We start from the raw sequence: 26550 nt of genomic DNA, 5'->3' as shown, positions 1-26550 counted from the left end.
GAAGATTGGCAAAAGATGTTAGCTCAGGGCCCAACTTTCCCAGCACACACACATAAACACACACACACAAATCACATTAAATTTAAATGGAAAAAACAGTCCAATTAAAAGGCAGAGATTTTAAGATTAAGTGAAAACTTAAGAACCAAATTTATTCTGTGTAAAAAACATACACTTTAATAAAAAGACCCAAATATCTAGAATTAAAAGGATAGAAAATGATACATCATGATAATGCTAATTGAAGGAAAGGCGGAATGACTATTAATAACAAAGTACATTTCAGAGCAAAGAATATTTCCAGGGATAAAAACAATCATTTCATAATCACAAAGGGATCAATTCATCTAGAGGGTATAACAATTCTGAATATTTATGCCACTAATAATAGAGCTTCAAAATACACTAATTAAACTACAGGAAGAAATTGAGATATCCATAATTATAGCTAGAGATTTCAAAACTCTTCTAATAATTATTAGAACGCGTAGACAAAAAAACAGTAAGAACATAGAAAACAATCAATCAATCAGCTTGACCTCATTGACTTCTCTCAATGGCACACTAAATGCAACCACAGAAAAACAGACTCCTTATATGCACATGAACTAAGTAGACTATATTATGGTCCTATTATCTGAACACATTTAAAATATTCATATTATACAAATTATATCACTTGACCACATTGGGCTTACTGGAAATGAAAAACAGAACTCTGGAAAGTTTAAACATTTGCAAAATTATATATATTTGCATCCTCCCTAGCAATGTGTGATGAGTTCTTGTAGCTCCACATATTCAGTAAAATTTGATGTTATGTTTATTTTCAATTCTTGCAATTCTAAAGGGTGCACAGTAGTATAACATTACTGTTTGAATTTGCTTTTGCCTAATGACTAATGATTTTAGCACTTTATATATCTTTATTTGTCATTCATATATCTTTTTAAATTCCCTATTCAAGTCTTTGGACCATTTTTTATTTATTTATTTTTCAATTTGTGTCTTTTTGTTACCAACTCAAAAAGTATGGAAGTACATACATATACTTCTAAACAAGCCATACATTAAAAAAGAAATCAAGGGAGAAATTAGAAAATGCTTTAGTCTAAATTTTAAAGACAATACACTTTCAAATTTGTGGAATGAAACTGAAATAGTAATTACACAAAAGCTGTATCCTTAAATAAGGCTTAATATAAATTGACTAAATTCCCACCTTAAATTATGGAAAGGAAGAGCAAATAAAATCCAAAGTTATTACAATGAAATAAATAATATAGGAAAGAGAAAAAAAGAAATGAAACAGGATACAATTATTTTCCTTGAAAATGTTATTAAATTTGAAAATATCTTCAGAAGATTAAAGGAGAGAGATGTTATTAAATTTGAAAATGTCTTCAGAAGATTAAAGGAGAGAGAGAGAGAATTTGTGCACACCAAAATACATTGTTAAGAAAATAAAGAGGCATACCAGAGACTGGAAGAACATATTTGGAAAATATATATCTGACAAATGTCTGGTACCAGACTCTGTGAGTTGATAACAAAAAGACAAAAAGTTTTTAAAATAACAAAACGTAAGCTATAGACTTGAATAGGCACTTTAAAAAGACATATGCATGACAAATAAAGTTATATAAAAGTGCTAAAATCATTAGTTACCAGGGAAATGCAAATTCAAACAATAATGTTATACTACTATATATCCTTTAGAATTGCAAAAATTAAAAAAACACGTAACATCACATTGTTAGTGAAGATATAGAGCAACCAGAACTCTCAAATATTGCTAATAAGAATGTAAAATTTTACAAATGCTAAGGAACATATTTTGTCAATAACCTAGAAGCTGAAATACATTTCTTACTTTAACCAAGGGTGGCATGTGTAGATATTTACACAAAAGAAATAAAAATAATCATTTGATTCATAATAGCCAATACTGAAAATTACCAAAAAGTCCATTTATATGAGAACAAACACATAAACTCTGGCATATCAACAAAATGGTACACAGCAATAAAAGAAAAAAAGACTGCTATATGAAACAACATGGGCAAATTTTACAGATATTATTCTGAACTAAAGAAGACAGCCACCAAAGATAGATTGTATGATTCCACTTACACAAATTTATAGAGTATGCAAAAGATAGGTAGACGGGTAGACACATGCATACACACATACTCACGTACATACATGTCACCATAGCCTCCGAGGGATGAATGCAGTTACATGATGGAATTTCCTGGCTGATAACTTCATAGAGTGTGGGGAAAAAAGCTTTATACGTTAATTAAAATTGCAAAATAAAGATTTGTGCCTTTCAAGTTGTGAATATGGATAGTTAATGAAGCTGAGTGCTGAAGCTTGTTGTCTTGTTGACTGTGTCAAAGGGAATGGGTAAGAAGGAAGAATGAATAAGAAGGAGGTGCTTTGACTACTTACAGGTTTGTGGCTTGACTCTATGAGTAGATAATTATATCTTTCTCTAAGAATAAAGTTAGCATGACTGGAGCCTTGATGATGTAAAAGTGAAAAGCCCTGTTTTGGACATTATGAATTTAAACTCTCTTTTGAATATATAGCTACAAGGGTCCAGTAAACTTTGATTATATAATTTATTAGAAATCTATACTCAGATGTCCTGTTTTCAGAGCAACACACACACACCCACATACTCTGAGTTTTATATCTCTGATGAATCAGTAAGTGCATATTTTTTACTTAAAACTAAGGATTTAATTATCAAAAACATTGATGATCATCAACCAGCATAACATTAATTTCTCTATCTGTGCAGAATTGCTACTACTACTTGGCAGTTGTAAAAAGCTGAAACAATATAACTATTTAGTATATGCTAAGAGAAGAAAAGTTAATTTCAGTTGAAACAATACCTTTTAAATTATGGGATGATTTAAAACTAAACTGTTGGAGCCAGCCTGGTGGCATAGTGGTTAAATTCGTGCGCTCAGCTTCAGCGACCTAACGTTCGCAGGTTCGGATCCTGGGCAGGGCCCTACACACCACTAGTCAAGGCACATTGTGCTGGCGTCCCTCATACAGAATGGGGAAAGATTGGCACAGATGTTAGCTCAGGGACAATCTTCCTCAAGCAAAAAAGAGGAAGATTGGCAACAGAGGTTAGCTAGGGCCAAGCTTCCTCATCAGAAAAAACAAAAACAAAAACACTAAACTGTTGAATTTTAATAATATTAGAGTTGCCTGAGGTATAATGTAGATGAACATTATATATTTATGAATTCAAATTCATATCATTTTTATATGAGAAATCTGATTCTATATTGTTTTAAAATCCACCATCAGTATTACACCGCTTGGATCTATTTTTGTATTCATAATACCAATGTTGAATTTTCAAAAAACTTTTAAACACTACATTTCCACATGTAGAAATGTCAATTCCATTGTACTTGAGATACTCTTTGTTGAATTAGAAACATAGTGGAAACGCACATCTACTTTGCCTGATGTTTTACAATGAATTCACATTTTATTTTCTGTCCCCACAGACTCAAAATAAATATTCAATAAATCCCTTTTATCTGTCTCTAGGCAAAAGTGCTTTGCAAAATAAGGGATTCTTTGTCAAATGCTGATGTAAACCAAGAGCTTTTGTTATTTTATATATCTCCAAGGCATACTACCTATAGGCTAGCAGAAGGGATGATAATTGCTGAATAGCACCCAACAGAAGTGACGGCATATTCAAGAACAGCAGTCTAAACTGACAAATAAAACAACAACATATGCAAACATAGGATGAAGAGAAACTTATGAAGGAATAAAATATTTAAAAATTCCACAGTCCATTATGAATTATGGACTGTCAAGAAATAAGAAAATACCCAAATAGAAAAGAGAACATTGGAGAAATAATAATTGTTTTTCTATGGCTTTGTAGACAGTTTAGAGAAAGCACTAAGTCGATATAATGCTTGAATGTACACTATAGTAAGAGGGCATATTTTTAAAAGAATGTTTAATGAATTCTAAAATTCTATAGAAAGACTCAGAATTTAATATCTGCAACCTTTCTATCATTTACAAAGAAACAGTTGCAAATTAGAACTTTTAAAAAGCTGAGACCACTTATAAACGGCAGCATAAAAAATTACACCATTTTGAAAAATTTAAGATGTTATTAGAAGAATATAAAAGCTTAAATGAAAATGAATAAAAAATCAGTATAGTCACTGCCAATGGTGTTTAAAAAATGATTTAGAATAATACAAACAACTAAGAAAATAAACTACTTCCCACCAGAAACCTAGAAACACTTTTCCGCCCAGGTAGAATTCATGTGAACAGCTTATAAAACAAGACTGCTGAGTCAAAGTTAAAGCTGGATATGAAAAAAGTCATATTGCTGATAGCTTGAAAGAACAAATTGCCTTTGAAATGGGAAATCCTTGACCAGCCAAATGGAATTTGTTTTTCTTTTTCTTCACAAGAAAGTAAAAAAAAGAAAGAAATCGTTTAACAACCAAACCATATATTGGTGCTGAGTACTGGATTTGTGAACTCTTAGTTATTTCTCAAACTGAAGTTGAATCAATCATCTCTTTGTTACAGAGAAAGATTTAAAGACATTTGATTAACCTTAAGAGGCTCAGCTCAACTGAGGGCCACAGATGGTCTTTCTTTGATCTGTTGAATGTAGGAATTCCAATAGACTATTATACTCTATTCCACATTTAAAATATCAGAAGAGTAATCGTTATCTATGAGCTTGCGGACTGTCAAATAATATTTGTGAGAAAGGTATAATTTTACTAATTAGAAAATGTAATACATTTGTTCTAAGGATCCTCAAATTCCCTATTATGTTGGACTTGGTTGGATTGTTTTATCCTATAGTCATAGAACCATATATGGGACAAAATTTACCCAAGAATTGCCCAAAGATATATTCCTTTTGAAAAATAAAGACAGTGCATAAGGTTATTGATTTCCAAAAAAATAAATAAATAAATAAAAGCCAATAGGATATACTGGAGCATATGAGGAAGTCATTTGGTTCAAAACTAATTTGGCCTGAACTTGTTTTTCCAAAAGGGCCTGACGTGGCCTGTTGAGCATGGATTGTATATCTGCTTTAAACATTTACCACATCCCATAGACAAGAATGATACCCTTAAAGATAGAAATATAACTTCCCCCATGTTGGCATTTCCTTTAGGATAAGCATCTCTCCCTAAACTAAGGATTAATTACTGACCTGCTGTGCTCACCTTGTGACCACTCACCTTGTCACCACCAACCTGCTGTGTTCACTGATCTGCTGTGCCAGCAAAGCAATCTTGTGACTATTGTAAAAGGGACACTCCTGTCATATGTGATGTATGCTCTTTGTTCCAAGGTGGTGTATAACCACTCTGTACACCCCACTTCTTTGGTGCCCTTCCTTCCTTCCTTGAGGAAGGAAGACCCCAGGCTAGTCTTCACATCTGGCTCGTAATAAACTCATCCCAATTTTGATTTATAGATGGATTATGGATTGTTTGCATAGATCTTATCAAAGTAAATATATAAAATTTCAGTCTTTTAAATTTTCTTTAAAAAATGACACATGAATAATTATTTATTATTTTATCAACTTTATCAATGTATATTTATCAGTCCCTGTCCTTGGTAAAGTCCCAGGGAATAACAAGGGGTTAAATCATTGTATAATTTGAAAATCTTTGTAAGTTCCCAAAATGGTGACAATGCATTTAGCATCTAGAGAAATTTGTTTGATTAAAATAACTTTACCAGATGAACAAACAAAAATCTGAGCTAACATTTTACATAATAATCTAGATTCCTGGATTTGGCTTGTTCTTTAGCTCATCCTAGTATCTCCACTCACATAATAAATGTAAGGCTGTATATTTTCATCATCCTTTATCCTGCCTTCTCTCTATAGACTTTTGAGACTTTTAAGACTATCATTCCTGATCTAAGTTATAGTTGTGAATTACCACTAATAAGTTGTGCAAATGTTAGCAATTCACCTAAGCATTGTAGTCCTCAACTTCTTCATGTTTCACAAGAAATTGAACTAAATTATCATAAACTTTGTCCCCTGATCTCTGTTACATCTTCTGTGAAGCATTCCTTATATATCCAAGCAAAGATCGACCTTCTTCTATGATCCCTTTAAACTTAGTACAGAGGACCATTTGTGAATATTGTGGCATTATTATTGATTTTATATCCTCCTAATAAATTATAGTAGGGAGAACAGGATTGTCTTTTCTTAAGCCACAATTATTAGATACACTATAGATATGTTGATATTTTGTTCAATAAATCAGTGATTGTCTTAATCACTCTTACCCCTAGGATATGTTCATCTCCTATTCTACAAAATGCACTTGAATAAAATACTTCAAAGAATTTGTATAGAGAATTACTTTTGGTGACTAACTTTTATATTAAAATAATATTGTAATAAAATCTGAAATCAGAAACGTATATAGCAATGAAAAACCCCAGGTTTTTACCATATTAAAATTGACCTGAAATGAAAAAAATCGCTGCAGCAATGAAGTACTGGAAAGTCACAGATTGAACGATTGTCAGAGAAGAGAGCCAGTTTATGTGAAGTAAGAAAGACACTTCCTGTATTAGAAAAGGCAAGAGAGCAGAACAAATAAAGCGCAGAACAGCTGTGAAGCAGCTTGCAAATATCCTCTGAGAGTTTTAAAATAACGATGGCAGTTTGAATCAGGTCTTGATATGAATGAGGCTTCAAACCACTAGTAAGTTTGAGCTTAGGATGATAATGCTTTTCTTTTTATTCATGAGCAAAAGGCAGTTATATTATTTGTTTCAACAAGTTAGGTAAATAATAGGAAAGAACATTAAAATGGTCCATCTCAAGGATTCAGTTTCCCGAACGTTGCTCTTTTATGTTTGTGTTTAATGATACAATAGATATTTTTATTCCCATATCTCCTAACATCGTGTGGACCATTAACTGTCACAGAATTTGTTTGCCATATCTATGGTACTTCCCCTGGTATGGAAAATAATTCCCCACCAAACGAAGACTTTAAAAAGAATAATAGGAAATGCACATTCTGAATCCAAATGATTTCTATCCATTAGCTCAGTTCTAAGAGTGGCAAGCCAAAACTATCATTATGATTTTTAGTTATTATTGTTTGTTTTGTTTTTCTTTTCTTTTATGACAAATATTTGAGCAGGGCTTTTTGAATGTCTTTTTATAAGCAGTAATGTCAAGTAGATGAGGATATACAGGCTTTGTGTATTCCTTGTAAAACAGCATAACTATGTTTTTAAGTTTAAATTGTAAATTTTTGTTAGCCAGTGAATCATCAGTTTAATGCTTATATACTGTTGAACACTTACAGTTGAAAGGGATGTGTATTAGAGATATTTAGTATTTGAGGAGAAAGATAAACAAGAGAAACCTTATCTGCCTACTCAGTTCTCCTTGATTATGTTCTTATGACCAATAGCTTTGAGTGGTCCCCTGGTTGGGTCAATGCTGTTCCTTTCCTTTCATTGCCAGCAAAGTACAACAGACTTCCTCTGTTATTTTCTATAATCCTCTGATGAGGAAGCATTTTGTTGACATGTAAAATATAAGAAGCTCTGCACTTTGTTGTGGACTATTAAATATCAAATGTGTCAAGAACTCTGGCATAACATAAAATCAGAAAACTTTTCATCTTGTAAGTTTTTAAGGAACTGTAAGTGGCAAAAATACGAACAATGAGGGAAAAGTAATGAATAGTGGAATTTATAGTATTTTAAATTTATTTCTCCAAATCTGAATATTATCTGACACCTAAAAGTTGTGTCATCATTAGCATTTTCTAAGATTCTGTTGGACCAATGATCATTGTGTGCTGTTAAATTATACTGGGACCCCAGGAACTGCACGAATCAGAAGTAAAGGCTCCTGGTACTGGGAGCATATGCATAAAGAGGTTACTACAGAATAAAACATTTCTATCTCAACTTAACCTTTTAACTGTATTACATATTAATTAATCTCAACATTCATACAATGTCATCATGCCTTTTGCCATATTACAATGTCTTCCTGAAATATAGTTAATAAACTCTGAGAAATCTAACTTAACCGCCAACACTCACTTAAATGTAGCCTTTCTGAAGTGTTGTATGACCTCTACATGCCAAGGGTAGAATTAACCCATTGTTCTCCTATAATCCCATTTAACATTTTTCATGTTTCTAATCACAATTTTTGCTTAGATATCAATGACTTCTACAGTGCCATGAGCTTTTTGGAATTATGTCTACTTGTAACTATATCATCATTCAAACTACAAATTAATGCAACTTATTTTGGGAAAACTATATATTTTGATATAATTGCAAACTTTTCCCTCATTTGCTTTATCATTCTCTCTCCCTCCATATATGTATATATGTATACACATACCATTAAAAAACATGACAACAGGCCCAAAATGGAGTCACTTATGCTAAGCCCCACATCACCAAACCAGGACTTAATTACAGTTTCTGGCTCTCCCCAAAATGGATTCTTAAACCAGTCAATCAGGAATCATCTGATTAGCACTAGTTAGGTCATCTGCATGATAGACCCCTGCCATCCCCTAAAGGAAAGTAACATTGCAATAATTAACTCATTTTTTTTTTTGCCTGGCATAACTTCCTTGTTCCTGCTACCTTCTGCCTATAAAAGTCTTTCATTTTGTACAGCTCCTCAGAGCTCCTTTCTATCTGCAAGACTGTATGCTGCCCAATTCAGATTGATTTTTGTTTAAATAAACTCTTAAAATTTTTAATATGCCTCACTTTATCTTTTAACAGTTCTGGTGTCAGAAGAAGGAACCAAAGGAGACACCCCCAACAGTCCCCAGGAGCAACGAGCAACCAGGAGTAGGTACCTGTCAAGCCCCTTGAGTTTGCTGCTTTCTTGCTGCCTCCGGCGGTCACAGGCAAGTCCCTCATGGATCTCAGCTGTGCAGTTCTTGCCTTAAGAGCTTTCAGAATTTCTTTGAGCATTTATTTTCCCAGACTTGGCCTGGAAACCAGCCCAAGTTGGACTGAGTCTGACTTAGAAACTGGACTGGGCCCACTGTGAGGCCTCAGGTGAGTAAAAGTTTGTAGTAAGGCTGAACAAGTAGGTTAAAGTTACCAAGACAATCTTGAATACAGAGGCCACAGTGGAGGACTTTTAACCTAGATAAGCTTATCCATTTATATGTTGCCCTAGAGAAAAAGGGATCCAGCAAAGTACTCACCATAAAGGGTAAAGGGAAAATTATTTTTCCTCCTTTCCAGTGTCTGGTGACCAGGATGAGATCTGGAACACCCCACTCTCTCCAGAGCCTGCAGATGGATCCTGGGAAGACTGGCAGAAGCTGGCAAAGAGTGAGAATTCTTACTGAATCAACTCTCTCAGATCTCTGTCTGTGGTGCCTGGTCAAGAAATGAAGGTAAAATTTCATGTTGTCTCTTCCTTTCCAAATTCAGACTGACAGGCAAAAAACATTTTTAAGAATTAGACCTTTGAATTGTGACTTGTGAATCTGCTTTCGGGTACTCACTGGTTGGCGATCATTTTTGTCCCAGGGATAGCTATTGCCTTCTTGTTTGTCTCATTTTGTGTCCTGAAAACTTGATTTGGTGACCATCAAGTTAGGGATCACAAAAATATGGCCAAACAGAAACATGGGTGTCATTCCTTTTGTGCCTGGGCTCCCACTGACTGTTGCCAGCTCTCAGGGGATTTGTCCAAGTCTTTATTTCTTTTGATTATCTGTGACAGTGACTCTGGATCTTGGGAGGGCAGTATTTTTGCAGCCTCTTTGGGGACACCTTTGGCTTCCATGGGGTTGTTCAATACTGCCAGAAATATTTACTCTTTGTCCCAGGTGCAATTAGACAACATATTCAAAAGAAGTTTTTTTTTAAGCTTTATGGTCAGAAGTTGGCCAAATTTGACGCTGATATTCAGAGTCTGAGAGAAATGTTTTTAGGCTTTCTCCCCTAAGCTAGAATGAATCTATGTACCCAGAGGGAAAGAAAATATTCTGAAGCCTTTGTGGCAGGATTTACTAAAAGATTCCAAAGACACATAGTTTTAAATCTAGAACATAGGAATCTTTTGATTTCTATCTTAGTTGAAGATCTTCTCTCTGATATAAAGAAGCAAACTGAAGATAATGTAGCTGGATGGCTGGGTCAACACCTTGATATTCAAGTTGTAATCCAGTCCTTTTCTTGCAATCCAGTTCTTTAAGGAATTAAAAACAATTGTACTTGTCTTACAAGTCAAGTTTTACAAGAACAGAAATGTGGCTTTAAAAATAATTCAACTCCCATCATTCTTTTCAACAATCCCCAAACCTCCCTTATCCATCTCAAAAGATTTGCAAATATTGGAAAAGATCTGGACTCAGAGAACAAAAGTCTTTTATGGTGGAACTTAGACTCTTTCTCCTTGTCTGTTGAGATGTAATTATTCTACCCAGTCTTCCCTAGGAACCAAGGTAATTCTTATCAGAAGGAGAAAAAAAAAAAAAAAAGAAAAGGCTATTTTGAAAAGTAGGCCTGTGAAAACCTTTAGTGTCTCTTCCATAAATATTAATAACGAGCTTTAGCTATGTGTCATATGAGAAAGTAACTTAACTTTAATTTGTGTGCAAGAAACATAATTTGGATGCAACTGTTCTTTTATAAACTAGTGAGTTTTGCATTGTCATACCTGTCTTGTGGCTAAAATTTTAAAGCAAAATCATAAGATCTCTATGTCCATTTTATGTTTATGTATATCTATGTATTTATGTTATAAATGTGTGATATTTTTTCTACTTCTGGATGATATTACCAAAATTATTTTGTAAGGATCTCTATTTAATTAGCTTAAAGATGTGGGGAACCGGTCTTGGCTGTGCCAAGACATGTTTCTTTGGCATGAAGATTATTTGAGGCTGGTTGCTTTTGATAAACTGGGACAGGGAAGGAGGCTCTGAGGGGTGGAACTTGCTTGCCTTTTGTTAGGAGAGATTTACATTTGTAACGTAAATCTCTATCTGTAAAGGTGCCTCCTTCTCTGTACCAGGAAGAAGAGAAGGGATGACCTTGTCTCTGGAAACTCTTAATCAATGGGAAAGGGAAGGACTTAAATCTGCTTTTGTTTACTGTGCTTGTCTGGTAACCTCCTGTAACTGGCTCCCCTCACCTCCAGCGTCCTCCTTTGTCTTTTGGCTGGATATAATATTTGGGGTGGTGGTTTCGGCCATTTTGGTGAGCTGCTCGGCTTGCCTGAGCCTCTCCCATCTATACATTGACAAATAGAAATGGCAAGCAATAAGGATATATTGGAGTACATGAGGAAGCCATTTGGTATAAGCCTAATTCAGCCTGACTTTGCTATTTTTTCCAAAAGGGCCTGACTGTGGCCATTGAGCACGCATTGTATATCTGCTTTAGATATTCCCTATGGCAAGAACAAAGACCCTTGAGATAAAGGTGACTTCCCACCCCCTCCCAACATTGGCATTTCTTTAAGGATTAAGCATCTTTCCTTAGGCTAGGAACTGATTGCTGCGTTCACCTGTGACCACCCAGCTGGAGACAATAGACTTGCCTCCTGCTACGCCCACCAAGATAGCAGACTCACTATCTGCTGTGTCTTTCAAGCGCTGTGATGACAGGGCAATCTTGTGACTATTGTGGGAGGGACATTTCAATCATATGTGAAACACCCTGTTTGGGGGTATATAACCACTCTGTGCACCCCACTTCTTCGGTGCCCTTTCTTCCTTCTGGAAGAAAGGCCCCTGGCCATGGTCCTTATAAAGCTTTGTTTAATTTTCTCTTGCTATTCTGTCTCATGTGAATTTAATTCGTTCTCCGGCCAGACGCACCCACATTAGGTAGAGGAAAAGTCTTCCTCTCCTACAAAGACAAACAAGCGTTTATATAAGTCAAGCATACTCTCAGAAATATAGAAACTAATCCAAATATTTGTCAAGTTCACATGATCTAGGATAATCTTTGGTAAATAAAAGCTAGTTTATGTTTGTTGATTTAATTAAAACAGGCATGTCTTTAAAGTTATCAGCATTAAATATAATAATTTTATTCTGCCCGGGTTCACTAATCAAATAAGTTCTGTTATCTCTTATAACATTTGTCAGCTGGAAAAATAACTTTAAATGAAGTGGTTTTGAGGTTTTGCAAATCTGAACATGGTGGCCAGGACCCAAATCAGAGACATGTGCAATATTGATCTTTTAAGTCAAATCCTAGGCTCTGTATTCTTTCTATTAGAAATATGACTCAGTATTCTTCCCATTCTCCCAGCTGTCTAGTTGTTAATGTCCATCTTGGTCTTGGTCTCTGCCAAAGAAAAATTAATAGGTTGCCATGTGAAAACTCAGAAAATTGTCTGTTTCTTACTTGGAGTATTCCAAATGTCATTGCTTTTATTATGCAACATGTCATCTATATCAAAGCATATTCAAAACTTCTATTTAAACCATAAACAAAAATTAAAAAATAAATATTTTATGTACGCAAAATGACTTAAGAAAAAGTTTTTATCAATATCTCAGAATTTGCCAATGTGCCCCTAGACCTTTTTTCTTTCCCTGAAAGAGTAATTCCTTATCATACCACATATATATTTATAAATATATATTTTGTTGTTATTGACTTGATATAACGTAATCATACAATATGAGATATTTTGTCACATACTACTTACTTTGTAATCAACTATAAATTTTTATTTTTTTTAACTTTTAAATTTAGCACTTAAATCACACCATTTTCTTTGTGGCTTTACTTTTGTAACTTTTAGGCACCTACCTGGTCAAGAGTAAGAGCATTATACATTGAAATAGTCAAACCAAACAGTGACAATGAAAATATCCAAACCAGAGCCTTTAGAAAAAAATGAACAACCACCCTTGTCCGCCACTTATGAAGACATTGAAAATGACAAATTCTGAATTCATATCTTACAAATGTAGAGCTAGTGTATAAATAGAAATAAAAAATGTACCAGAAATGACTCAGTCATGAATCTTTAAAGAAATAACTCTTGAATAACCACGCCTCTTCTAACTAAAATGTCCACACTACAATATTTTTTAAGAAATATTTTTGTTTCTTCTTGATTTCCCAAAAGGATTGGAAACGTACTAAAAGGGAAATGGATCACAATAAATCAGCTCACTCACAAGAAATACTCCTGGGTAGTGATATCTGTTGCTGAGAATATCCAATATATTATTTCAAAGTGACAAAATTCAGGATGATCCAGGAAAGAATTCAAAAGAGGCGGCTACATTTACTGGTAAACTCGCATGGGATCCACACACATACAACTTCTACCTATCCTTTCCAGTGTATTTTTCTAGGGACCAAGACGATTGCCAGTAAAATTAGTTTTTTGTAGATTACAGTGCTCAGAACAAGAGAAGGAAAGTGACCAAAAGACATTCTCTAAGACATTCCTGTCTTCCTGAAATGGAAGGATTTGAGCCTAGTGCCTATGGTCATTATCTACTTGTTCCTTTTTCCTTTTTTAGTTGCAGTGGTTTTTGTGAGTTCCATTTTCTCTAAATCTTCTGCCAGCTTCTCCTCTTCTTGCTCTTCCTTCTTCTTCTGAATATAGAGGTCCAGGAACTTCTGTCCTACTTGGCCTAGAACTGGTCTGCACAGTTTAACCCTTTGAACTTCTTTGAGCTGCAATGAAAGCAGGAATAGGTCAACTTGATCTCTTCAGTCAAAGGCCCCCAGCCATTCTCTCAACCCACAGGCAGTTCCAGTTAATGTTGCCCTTTAGCATCAGCAATCCTTTCTGCTGGCAGCAGTCCATTGCTGCAGCTGCCCTCACAATGGTGGTGGTGGCCGCTCTACACTGTGTCTTTTCTCCCCCTGTCAGGCAGGCTGCTGCTGGGCCCACGTGGACCATTCCAAATCTGTGTGCTGGGTTCCTAACAATATATTTTTAAGATTAAGCTATATTCATTCAAATTGTTTTTTTTTTATATTTTGTGTTATCTATATATACTGATTTAGGTATCTACTCTTCTAGTCTTATTCCTATTAGGAAAAATAATTTTTATAAATATTTTTCTACGTAGTTTCTTTAGGGCATATTCTAAAGTATAGAAAGTTCAGTTCATAGAACAGGTACATCTTCACATTTTCTCCATTGGAATTAGTTGTTCCCCAATATAGTTGTGGTAATTGTATCTCCCATTTCTCTTCCTTTCCTCTCTTCATGTGGGTAAGTATATCTCTCTTGCTGCTACTCCATTTACATTGGACTTGGTCACATGCCTTGCTCGGCCAATGGAATATAGAGGGGCCTAACATATGCTCAAACAGAAGGTTGAAATATTATTGTGTTGTTTAGTTTGAGCTTGCTTCCCCCTGTGCCTGTCAGATAGGATCTCTTTCACACCAAAATATAGAATGAAAAAGCTTATGGATTAGAACTAAACTTGACCCACAGCTTGAAAACCTGAAGAGCCATGGATGTTAAACTAAAAGTTAAAGTCAAAGTTAAGCTTTTGACATGTAATATGATCAACAAATATCTGTTGTTGAAGCCACTGAGTTAGATTTCACTGAATGATTATGGCAGAGACAACTTTGGCAAGGATAACTGGTAAACTGTCAAAATTCATTTTCCCCTCCATGGTTTAGAGTTGTTTCTGGGAAATGCCAACTAATCCATAGACTATATTTTCCCACTTCTTTATGGATATCTAGATAGACTTTATGACTAGTCTAGGTGAATGAAATATGAGTAGAAATGATGCATATCAATTACAGGCCAAGGCCATTAAGGGACTTTTGTGTTATCTCCATGTCTTCCATTTCCACACTGAACTCAATAGCCATGTGTTAAGAAGGCGGCTTCAGAAGACAGAAGGAACATGGATTCCCTAATTATTACTCTATCTTTTCTGAAGGAGGACAGTATAGAAGGTAAAAAGTTTTGAAAAATTGCGTGTATAAACTTATTTATTCTATGCTTAAACTTCATTTATATTGAGACTGGTACAGATGTCAAGATTTGAAATTATTTTCACTCTGAATTTTCAAAACATATGTTCATTTTCTCTAGCTTCCAGTGTTATTGTTGAGGAGTGCAATGCCAATCTCTGTGTGTGTGTGTTTGTCTTTTCTAATAGTTCAGGATAATGTTCATTTATGTAAATCTCTTTTCATTCATGTGCTTCTCACTGCATGAACTCTGAATCTAGACATTCTTCACTCAGTTCTGATAAAAAATAAACTCATGAAAATTAAATTTCCTTACTACTTGCTTTTCTTTTCCTTTCTTTCTTTAATATTGTTAAGTGGATATCTGGATCTTCTAGACTGTTCTAATTTTTAAAGCTGTTTGCTCTGTTTTATGGGAGATAAAATGTACTTCAAATTATTCTACTTAATTTTCATATCTGGCATCAGAACTTTTTTTTAAATTTCCAAGGCTCTTTTTAAAATTTAATATTGTTCATTTTATAAATATTTTCTGAGTAATATACACACATATACAGATCTATACAGATAGAGATAGATGCATAAACAGATAGATAGAAAATATTTTCTTCTCCCTGCCATACCCCTGTTTCCCTTTTTTTTTCTGTTTGATCCCTCTCTTTCATAAAAATGGCTTACTTCAGATCTTGAATCTTTGGGTGTCTACTCCTACTTTAAAACTTTTTTTAAAAGGTGGTTACAAACTTTCTATCTTTGTCTGTTCAAGAGTAGACTTCATTATCATGTGATCTGGTGTTATGTGAAGGCTTTTTGTTCCAATTTGTAGGGGCCCCAGATTCTGTCTCCTTCCATTGTATAGCTGTGGAATGAAAATGCTAAGACACTTGAGATTCCGCCGTCTTCACTGAACTTACTGGCTCGGTGCTAACCTACCTTTTTTCAAATCATGCTTTTTCCTTTTTTTTACCTCTGTATTTGTTTGTTACTTTTTTGGTCTGCTTATCTGGATTTGTTAACATGTAAGATTTTATTTAGCTCTTTGGTGTTTCTAATGAGAATATTTCTCTAGATATCTAGACCAAATGTTGGAGAAAATGGAATACATACATGGATACTTTCAATGGGGATAATTGCTATTATTTTCAGATAGGATGCCCTTAGATCTCACTTGTGAGTTCAGGATTTTCAGATATTATTATCTTACGTGTTTATACCATGCTTCCTTATCCCTGCCTAATATCTCACTAAGTGAAAGGTAGGCAGTAAATTCAGCTTCTTTAATACTACAAGTTTCAGCCATCTTGGAATGTTGGATGCAAACTAAAAGGGCTTCCATTAGCAAGGTCCCATTTCTTTTTCTATTTCCAGATCTATCAGTTATGATTCCACATGTTCCTTTCCTACAGGACTTTGCTGAAGATTATGGGAGGTATTTACAACACTCCAACATACTGACTCACTTGACCCTCTCCAGTTCAGTTTTTCTAAATTTCCAGGCTAGAAAGGCAAACGATCTGAGTTAAAAGTTCAAGCAACTGCTTCACTATCCCATATCAGGGATTGTTGACTTCCCCACAGGGGATGCAGGAATCCTCATTGCCCCACAACCACTCCTGACTCAGCCTATTACAAGTATTCTTATCCAACCAATGCCACACCCATTTCTGATATCTACATAGGTATTTTTCAATATTATTAGGTTCAAGTGACAAAAAGCATAATTTAAAAGATTGTGTACATCTTATTTCAAGACGTCTCAATTCAGTATGAAAAACAATGATATTGCTGTTAAATGTCTTCCCATTGCTAGACTCTACTTTCTCTGCAAGTTGAAGTACTGGGCACTTGTCAAGATATTTTGGTAAAGATAGGCACCATATCTCCAGACTAACAAATCACCAACATCATATTAGAAAGTATTTCCCACTGGGAAATATTGTAAACAATTGGAAGCATTTGGGAAAATTTCCAATATTTCCCAATGAAGTACTTCAGTCAAAGCACCCACATTGATTCTGATTGGTCCAAGTTGAGCCATTCACTTATATCTGAGTCAATCATATTTTGTGGTTCTTAGAATATGAATCATGTGACCAGGATCATAAACTACTCTGGGATCCAAGAGATTGGTTGAATTCTAAAATGACTATTGTCTAGAATGAGAGAGGGGTGATTTTTCAATGAGCTCCTAAGGAGATGATAGAGAGAGAGAGATGTATTTTCTTCTCCCTGCATTATATCTGTTACCCTTTTCTTCTCTTTGTCTATTTGCATCTCTCTCTTCTACGGAAATGTTTTTTTCCACAAAAACAGGCAAATAAAAATATGTCTGGTAAATATTATTCAAGACATTCATTTTGAAAACAGTCAAGAATGTATCTCTTTTCATTAAACATTTTCCAAGTTATAAACTGTTAGAAAAAATATAATATTTTTTCTTTATTAAACAAAATAGGAATTTTATCAATGTGATAATCTTAAATAACATATACTTCCTTTTACATACACAGGTACAATTCTGTCCCAGTTTGATTTATCTAGGAAGGCTCTAAAAATGATCCCTTAAAGATGTCAGTGTCTTAATCCTCAGAATCTGTGAATTTTGAACATAGGCAACAAGTCTAAAGAAGGAAATATTTTATTGTTTTGGATTAAATAATTTTTCTGCTTTTGAGTATTTGGTTGAAACTATTACCAAGCACAAGTTTCAACTCTAGAAAAATATTTGGGCAAACATTTAGCATCTGGTGAATAATGAATGCTTAGAATATTTTCCAATTAATATCCTCTTGACAATAGTATTTTTATGAAACCAGTACCATGCATTCATCAGTTAGTACAATTATTCAATTTTTTAAGTAAATACAATTTTAAAGCTAAGAGCATTCTACTAAAGTGTATACCACACTATATACTGAACAAAATTTTTTTAGTATATAACAGGTCATTCTAACATAGAAAGAGGAATTAACATTCTGGAAGTATCTGTTTTGAGATTATACAGTTCATCTTTGCCTTTTCCGTCTATGCCTTTTGAATTCAAAACAGTGCTATTTTATTGCTACTATAATTTTATAATAGCTTAGAAGTACAGCAATAGAAGCCATTTACTTCTCTCAGTCTAGTGGTTCAAATCCTATTACCAACACGTTTCCTAAACAACAGTCAGTCTTTTAATACCTATTTTTTCCATTTGTCTTAGAAACAACTTCAAGTAGTAACATTAGCAATTTCTAAACGTGCTATTTCCAGTTGTATCATACAATGTTGCCTGAATTTAAAGTAAATCTGGTACTGTGTCAGGATTCAAATATCAGTGCATCAAAAGATTTAAGTTCAAGATCAAGGTTCTAATTTGCTACCCCACAGTTATAAAAGAAAATATGAATTCTTCTTAATGTGATTGCAGCCTCAATCCAGTTAGAGGTACACAGATATAAGGTCCAAGTTTGTTTTTTGTCTATCTTATGTCTAGATATTTTACCTATTATACCAACCTTTTAACTCTAGTAATATCTTCCCGATTATCAACCTTTTTCAAGGAAATCTTTTGAAGTTCATCAAAGTCATAATAAGAAAGATATAGCACTATATATCTATAGCTACTGATCACTCAAAAGTGATCATATTGATTCTTCTATTTCAAGAGAGTCAGAGAGGTGATACCAGTGTCCTAGCATTGCTGCTAGTTCTTCATCTGGCCTGAGTAAAATTCTACTTCCAAAGAAAAAGGAAGATGAGTCATCAAATGAGAAAATAGAGGCTTCAAGTAGAATTCAAGAAGAATATTTGGTTTAGTAGAGCTCAGAAAGCTAATCTGTCACAAAGTATTTCCTTCTTTAGACTTCTTGCCTATATTCAAAATTCACAGATTCTGGGAATTAAGGCATTGAGATCTTCAAGGGGCTATTTTCCTGCTTAACACAGAGGTAACAGGATGAGTCTTTCTAGAAAGATCAAACTGGGATGGAATTGTACCTGTGCAAGTAAAAGGAAATATAGAAAGCACTGATCACATAGGTGGACTTTTTCAGATGGCCACAAAAATACATTGATTTTTTAATATAAAATATAAGGGAAAATAAGATCTCATCAAGATGGTGGCATAGGTAGACTCTGAACTCACCTCCTCCTATGAACACAACCAGGTTACAACAATTCTTGGAAAAACTACCCCAGAGAGAGAACTGAAAACTGGATAAAAAGTATCCCAACAACATGGGACAGTCCTTACTGAGGTGGAAGAGGCAGAAATTCCTGCTGGAGAGAAAAAAAGCTATCTTTGTGAGTGGCAGATCTTCACAGCCAGCCAGGCAGGAGGCACCCTAAGGTACACTAGCCTCCCTGGAAGAATGGGGACCTGAGTGGGGATGCATTACCACTATAAGCATCCTTTAGACTCAGCACAACTGAGATGAGTGTCCTACTATTTGTCTTCACTGGCTATTAACTGCAATAGGGAATACCCCTAGAAAAGCTATTGGAAGAAAGCCAAAAAAAAAAACCCTGGCTCTTAAAGGACCTATGCACAAATTCACCCATCTCAGACAGCAACATAAACTCACTAGAAAGAAAGCTGCATAGTCTTTTTGTGAAAATAGTCTCACCTGCTAGGCTCTGGGTGCATCTTGGTGAGAAGTGAGACCTCTCTGGAGACTGAAAGATTGCTGGCAGCCATTGTTATGACCTGGTACAGGCATGCTGACCCAGATGCTGGCAGACTCCATTGAAGTTCTTCCCCTGGGTTGTTAGCCCTAGGGTCTGCCACAACCACTAGAGTGCAGATTTAAACCAGTTCAGCCAGGGCAGGAAGCCTGCTCTAGGGACTGGTCCCACCCAACAGCAACTCAGGCTACTTGTCAGCCTGCATAGACTGGGTGCCTTGATCCTCCATAGGCAGGTGAGTGTGTCTGCCTTTGTGGGGCAGGGCCTGTGTGAGGACCAGGTGAACTGTGGGGGATGTTGGTGGAGAGGTGAGGGCCACTGCAGTGAGGTGACTGGGTATGAACCAGGGGCTCGGGAAGTATGCACAGGCCAGGACCGTGTTGACAGTTTGTCTGGATCTGCCATAGGTGGGGCTTATCAGTGGTAGAAAACTTGTGCTTCACAAACAGCCACAAAGAAAATCAGCCCCACCTTCCAAAGGCTGAAAGAATTGGATACTCCCATGCCTGGGGCCAGCCTCACTCAACTGCAGTCCTAACAAAGCTGACAACAGCCTTGCAGACCTGAGGCCTGCAGCAACTAAGCCCCTGAGCCTAGCAACCAGCTACACTGGGTGGTACCAATTTAACAGGAAAACTGTAACAGGAGTGTGCTATTTGACCTTGTAGCCAAATGTAGTGGGGCTCCCCAAATCCAATTTACAAACAGCTGCCAGGGAAGGGAAAGCCTAGACTCCCTGGGTACCTGCAGTAAGAGCAACCCTGCCACAGCAGAAGGACACAAGTAGCCTACACAGGGGTCACTCTTGGAACATTTGGACTGGTGACAAGAGGGAAGCACATTGCTGGGCTTCAAAAGGCATCTCTTACATGAGGCCACTTCTCCAAGATCAGGAAACATAGCTGACTCACCTAATACATAGATATAAGCACAGAGAAAGAAGCACAATAAGGAGGCAAAGGAATAAGTTCCAAGCAAGGGAACAGGACAAAACCCCAGAAAAAAAAAAAAAAACTAAATGAAACAGAAATAAACAATCTACCTGACAAAGAGTTCAAAAAAAAAAAAAAAACTCATAAGGATGCTCACTGATGTTGGGAAAAGACTGCAGGAACACAGTGAGCTCATCAACAAAGAACTGGAAAATATAAAAAAGAACCAATCAGAAATGAAGAATACAATACTGGAAATGAAAAATTCACTAGAGAGACTTAATAACAGAGTAGATGATACAGAAGAATGGATCAACAAGCTGGATGAAAGACTAGAGGAACTTACCCAAGCTGAACAGACCAAAGAAAAGAGAATTAAAAAGAATGAGAATAGTCTAAGGGAACTCTGGGACAATATTAAGTGCACTAACATTCATATTATAGGTGTCTGAGAAGGAGAAGAGAGAGATAAAGGGGCAGAGAATCTATTTGAAGAAATAATAGCTGAAATCTTTCCTAATCTAAGGAAGGAAACAGACATCCAGGTACAGGGAGCACAGAGAGCACCAAACAAGGTAAGCCCAAAGAGGCCCACACCAAGATACATTATAATTAAAATGTCCAAAATTAAAGATAAAGAGAGAATCTTAAAGGTGGCAAGAGAAAGACAACAAGTGACATACAAAGGAAAGCCCATAAGGCTATTAGCAGACTTCTCAGCAGAAACCCTACAGGCTAGAAGAGAGTGGCACAACTTATTTAGAGTTCTGAAAGGAAAAAAACTTACAGCCAAGAATACTCTATCCAGCAAGGTTATCATTCAGAATGGAAGGAGAGATAAAGATCTTCCCAGACAAGCAAAAATTAAAGGAGTTTATTGTCAAGAAACCAGTTGTACAAGAAATGCAGAAGGGACTCATTTAAGTAAGAAAGAGAAGACTATAAATAGGGATAAGAAAAGTATCAAAACAAAAAATCAAAACAGGCAATAAAATCACTGATACAGGCAAAAATACAGTACCTAGGTGCCCATCAAGGCACAAGTGGATAAAGAAGATGTGGTATATATACGCAATGGAATACTACTCAGCCATAAGAAATGATGAAATCCAGCCATTTGTGACAATATGGTTGGGCCTTGAGGGTATTACGCTACATGAAATAAGTCAGAGAGAGAAAGTCAAATACTGTATGATGTCACTCATAAGTAGAAGATGAAAACAATGACAAACAAACACAGAGCAACAGAGATTGGATTGATGGTTATTAGAGCAGAAGGGGGAAGGAGAAGTGTGAAAAGGGTGGTTTGGCACACATGTGTGGTGATGGATTGTTGTTAGTCTTTGGGTGGTGAACATGATATAATCTTCTCAGAATTCGAAAAACATTACAATGTACACCTGAAAGTTATACAATGTTATAATCCAATGTTACTGCAATAAAAATAACTAAATAAAATGTAAGGGGAATCCACTATCTATTTTAAGATTTTCTCATTGATAAAATTCCTATTTTTGCTTAATATATTACTGTATTGATTCATTTAACCCACAAACAATTATTGATAACCCTTTATGTATCATGAATTTAGTAAATCATTGATCATAAAAATAGTGACAAGAGAAAGATGATTTTTACCATCAGGGGACTTACAATATAGTGGGGGGAGATAGTCATTAATGATAATTAATGATATAAAATTATTTGTCATAAGTTATTTGAAAATCTTCTGCAAAAGGGATTTTGTTGTTTTCCTCCATTTATTAATTTCTCAATAATTTGTGCATATCATGTGGGCATTTGAATATTTATTTTAAGCTTTGCATTATAATCCAATACTACATTATTTACTTGTTGGTAAAACTGTCCCCACTTTGGCCATTGGAAGTTCTCCCAGTTGCCTCCTGTGCACCTTTGAGCTACGCCATCATTAGTTTTTGTTTGTTGATTGGTTGGCTGGTTTATTAGCCTGTCACTATTTTCTGCTAGTCCAAAATACTCTAGGCTTATCCTGAGTATTTCCTGTCCCAGCATGGAATCAGCCATTTCTCCAAGAAAACCTGGATATTTTTATTGGAAAACAGTATTAATCTGCCATTTTAAAAATAAGTCACAAAAAAAATCACTTTTCAAATGGGACAGAGTTAAAACAAATTCATTAATTTTCAATTTGTGTGTGTGTGTTTTATTGCAGTAATATTGGTTTATGACATTGTATAAGTTTCAAGTGTACAACATTATAATTGGACATCTGTACATACTAAAGTGTGCTCACTATCAAAAGTCTAGTTTAAGACCGTGTGATATATAATTTCAAGATTGATATATTTCCCTCAAAGAACTCACCAACAGGAGATGGGAAGAAAGTTGCATTATGTGAATTATTGCGTTATGTTGAAAATGTAAAGTGCACAACTGCGTATGTACAGTGTTACATTCATGTGAAAATCACATATGCCTGCCTGCCTCCAAAATATATCCTTGAAAGAATACAGATGTGACTGGTAACAGTGGTTACTTCTTCAGAGGAAAGTTTGACCATTATAAGAACAAGAGTTAGAGTGAAAATGATTAGGTGTAACTTTATAAAACTTCTAGAAGCATATATGACAGAAAACCTTTGTGACCTTGAGTAAGGAAGCTGGAGAAGCAGAATAGAAAAAAAAATCTAATTATCTATTGGTGTATAGATGTCCAATTTCTCCAGAATCCTGGACTCTCTATTTGGTTTTTATCATTATATATAACTATATTTTCACTAAAACATACTGCTTTGATTACTGAAACTATATGGTGAGCTTGGAATCAGTTAATATTGGTCATTCAAATTTGTTCTTTTTCAAAATTGTTTTGAATAATCTAATTATTTTTCTTTCTATCTAAATCTAAAAATCACCAGTAGATTCCTACAAAAATGCTGTCGAAATTTTGAATGAGATTACATTGAATCTATAGAAGATAATTGATATATTAAAATACTATGTTCCAACTCATACATATGTTAAATCAACCTACTTATGTAGCTCTTATCTAATTTCTTTCATCAATGATTAGTGCTTTTCATGATACTTTTAAAAAATTTATACTGAAGCATGCCATAGTTTTGGTGTAATTGCGTATGGTACTATTTTGAAATTTCAATTTCTGATTGCTCATTGCTATTATTTAGCAGTACAGCTATTTTTGCTGCTTGTTCTTGTATATTGCAAGCATGTTAAATGGACTTATTAGATGCAGTACTTCTTTGTGGATTGTTATGGCCTTTTCGATAAAGATAATCATGTCATCTGTGAAGAGAGAAATTTTATTTCTTCCCCTCTAATCTATATGCCTTTTGCCTCTTGCCTTATTCCACTGGCTAAGATGTCTACTACAATGTTGAATGGGAGTGGTGAGAAACACATACCCTTACATTTTACCCATCTGAGGGCTAAAATGTTTAGTCTTTCATCATGATGTATATGATGTTATCTGTTTTTCATAGATGTTCCTTATCAGTTGAGGAAGTTGCATTTTACTACTTGTTTGCTGAGAGATTTTATTAAGAATGGATGTTGAAGTTGCCAAATGTTTTATTTCGTTTTGTTGCTCACATCTATTGATATTGTCATGTGGTTTTCCTTTTTAGATTGTTGATATGCCATCTTATATTAATTGGTTTCCAATATTGTATCAGCTTTGCACTTCCATGAAAAACACCACTTGGTCATGATATGTAATCCTTTCGATATATTTGTTAGCCTACTATAATTTTGAACAAAAGGGTGGAATAATATGATCTTAGTTTTAAAATGCCTTATCTGACCACTGGTTTGATAATAAACATCAGGGGTTAAGTGTGGAAGCAGATATTCCTGACTAAAGACTATTTTAATAATTCAGATGAGTGATGAAGGTGGTTTGGGCCATGGTTATTACAGCAGATATTAGGGTCTGTGGTTGGGTTTTTATATAAATTCTAAAGTTAGAATAATATGAATTCCCATTAAACTTAATATGGGATATTATAGAAAGAAAAAAGTCAAGGTTTCTGACCTAAATAACTTGAAGTACAGAATTGCCGTCAACTCTGATGGGAAAAATTACCAGTGTCAGGCTTCAGAAAGAAGAACAAAATTCATTTTGAGATGAACTGAATTTGAGATTTATATTAGCGATACTATTGAAGATGTCAATAGAATGTTTAATATATGAGGCTAGAGTTCAGTAGATTCAGTAAGACTGGACTAGTGATTAAGAGAAATAGCTTATTATTTTGTTTCATAAGACAAAATTCAATTCCTTGTTTACAGGATCTCTTTTTATTATAGTTGCTGGAATGCTGGTATTCTTTAACCCCTTTTCCTGATATCAAGATTCTTGTAAAATCAAGTTAGTAATCATACTTCTTTTGTGAGAAAGGTGTTAGAATCCATGGAGAACATGTTGATATCTGATGAAATATCTCTACCCAACAGGAAAACCCTTCTATTAACCATGTGCACATGCTCTTGTATCCAGAGTCCCTCTCCTGGCATTGCTATAAAAGCACTGATATATTCTTACTAACTAATGTCCTTTTGGCTTTAACAGTAAGTGTCCACATGGAGTCATGATTACTTTGGTTCGTTTTCTAAATTGGAATCACTGACATCTTGAAATTACCTAACCTACATCAGAATTTTGAATGTTTTACAATCTCTTCCATGACAGGTTTCTGAATCTTCCATGAAGTAAATAATATGTGGGTGTTTGTTTTATTTTTGAGGAAGATTATCCCTGAGCTAACATCCTCCACCAATCCTTCTCTATTTTGCTGAGGAAGATTGGCCCTCAGCTGACATCAGAGCTCGTCCATCTTCCTCTACTTTATATGTGGGACGCCTGCCACAGCATGGCTTGATAAGTGGTGCGTAGGTCCGCACCCAGGATCTGAACCTGTGAACCACGAGCTGCCAAGGTGGAGCAGGTGAACTTAACTGCTGCCCCAACAGGCCGGCCCCATGTGTGTGTATTTTAAGAGGGAACTTCTTCATAAATAAAATATATACCAAAATTATTGAAAGAAACTCTCAGTTGTTACTTTCTTTTATATTTCAAATAATGTTTGTCCTACAATTAACAAATTATAATAAATTTATATCAAACTAACAGCCAATAATTTAAGTAATTTTCTTTATACATTAATTAACTACCCAACACTAGCATGTTACTGTCAAGTAAGACTAAATTTAAAAAGAAGTAGTTAAATAATTAACTCATTCACCTTTAGTCAGGGAGTACTATACTTTTAAAATGACTCAGACTATGTCTATGAAAATATTTATTCTTATTAAATGTTTATCAACTCATTTCTCCTAGTGGAAATAATAAAGAGATTTATTAAATCAGTGTTATCTTGATCAAATCAACATTATGCAGTCTGATTATTAAGCAAGTACATGAGCAACTGAGGTCATTTTTTGTCTTGTCTATGTGGGTGTGCATTTGTGCATAATCAGAAAACCAGCACATAAGCAGCTGAAGAAAGATGTGTTTGTTTTATTATTATGTATATAACTTTTTGTATTGGTGCATTGTGTTTGGCATTATGTTTGATGCGACTGTCTGTTCTTATTTGGAAAATAAGAGGTAGAAGGCTGTGGGAAGCTAGAATAAAAGTTATCTATGAAGGGACATCATTTGCATTATTGTCAAGTTAATTGAATAAACAAAAGAAAGGAATACATTGCACTTTAAAAGATTCATGTGATAATTTTACTTTATTGCTTGTATTGTTTCACATAGACCAAAAGGCAGAGTAGGCGAAGATAGAGAAAGAATTAGTACCACTTCAGGCAAATCTGCAGTGAATAAGAACACCAACACTTTCCACTTTTACCACTATCAATTTCACATAAGTTTTACATAATCATTTGTAAAAAATATCTTGCAAATGCTGAACAGTTTGCTTTTCTAT

General features: G+C 34.9%; 1 pseudogene; it reads right to left on the bottom strand.

The window, feature by feature from the left end:
- Positions 1-13560: 13560 nt before the first annotated feature.
- Positions 13561-26550, bottom strand: part of LOC106827595 (ras-related C3 botulinum toxin substrate 1-like) — a 32243-nt pseudogene continuing 19253 nt past the window's right edge.

The sequence above is a fragment of the Equus asinus genome, chromosome 11 (assembly GCF_041296235.1).
Source record: "Equus asinus isolate D_3611 breed Donkey chromosome 11, EquAss-T2T_v2, whole genome shotgun sequence".
Lineage (NCBI taxonomy): Eukaryota > Metazoa > Chordata > Mammalia > Perissodactyla > Equidae > Equus > Equus asinus.
The sequence above is the reverse complement of the archived record's forward strand: the minus strand, read 5'-3'. Positions and strand labels throughout refer to the sequence as shown.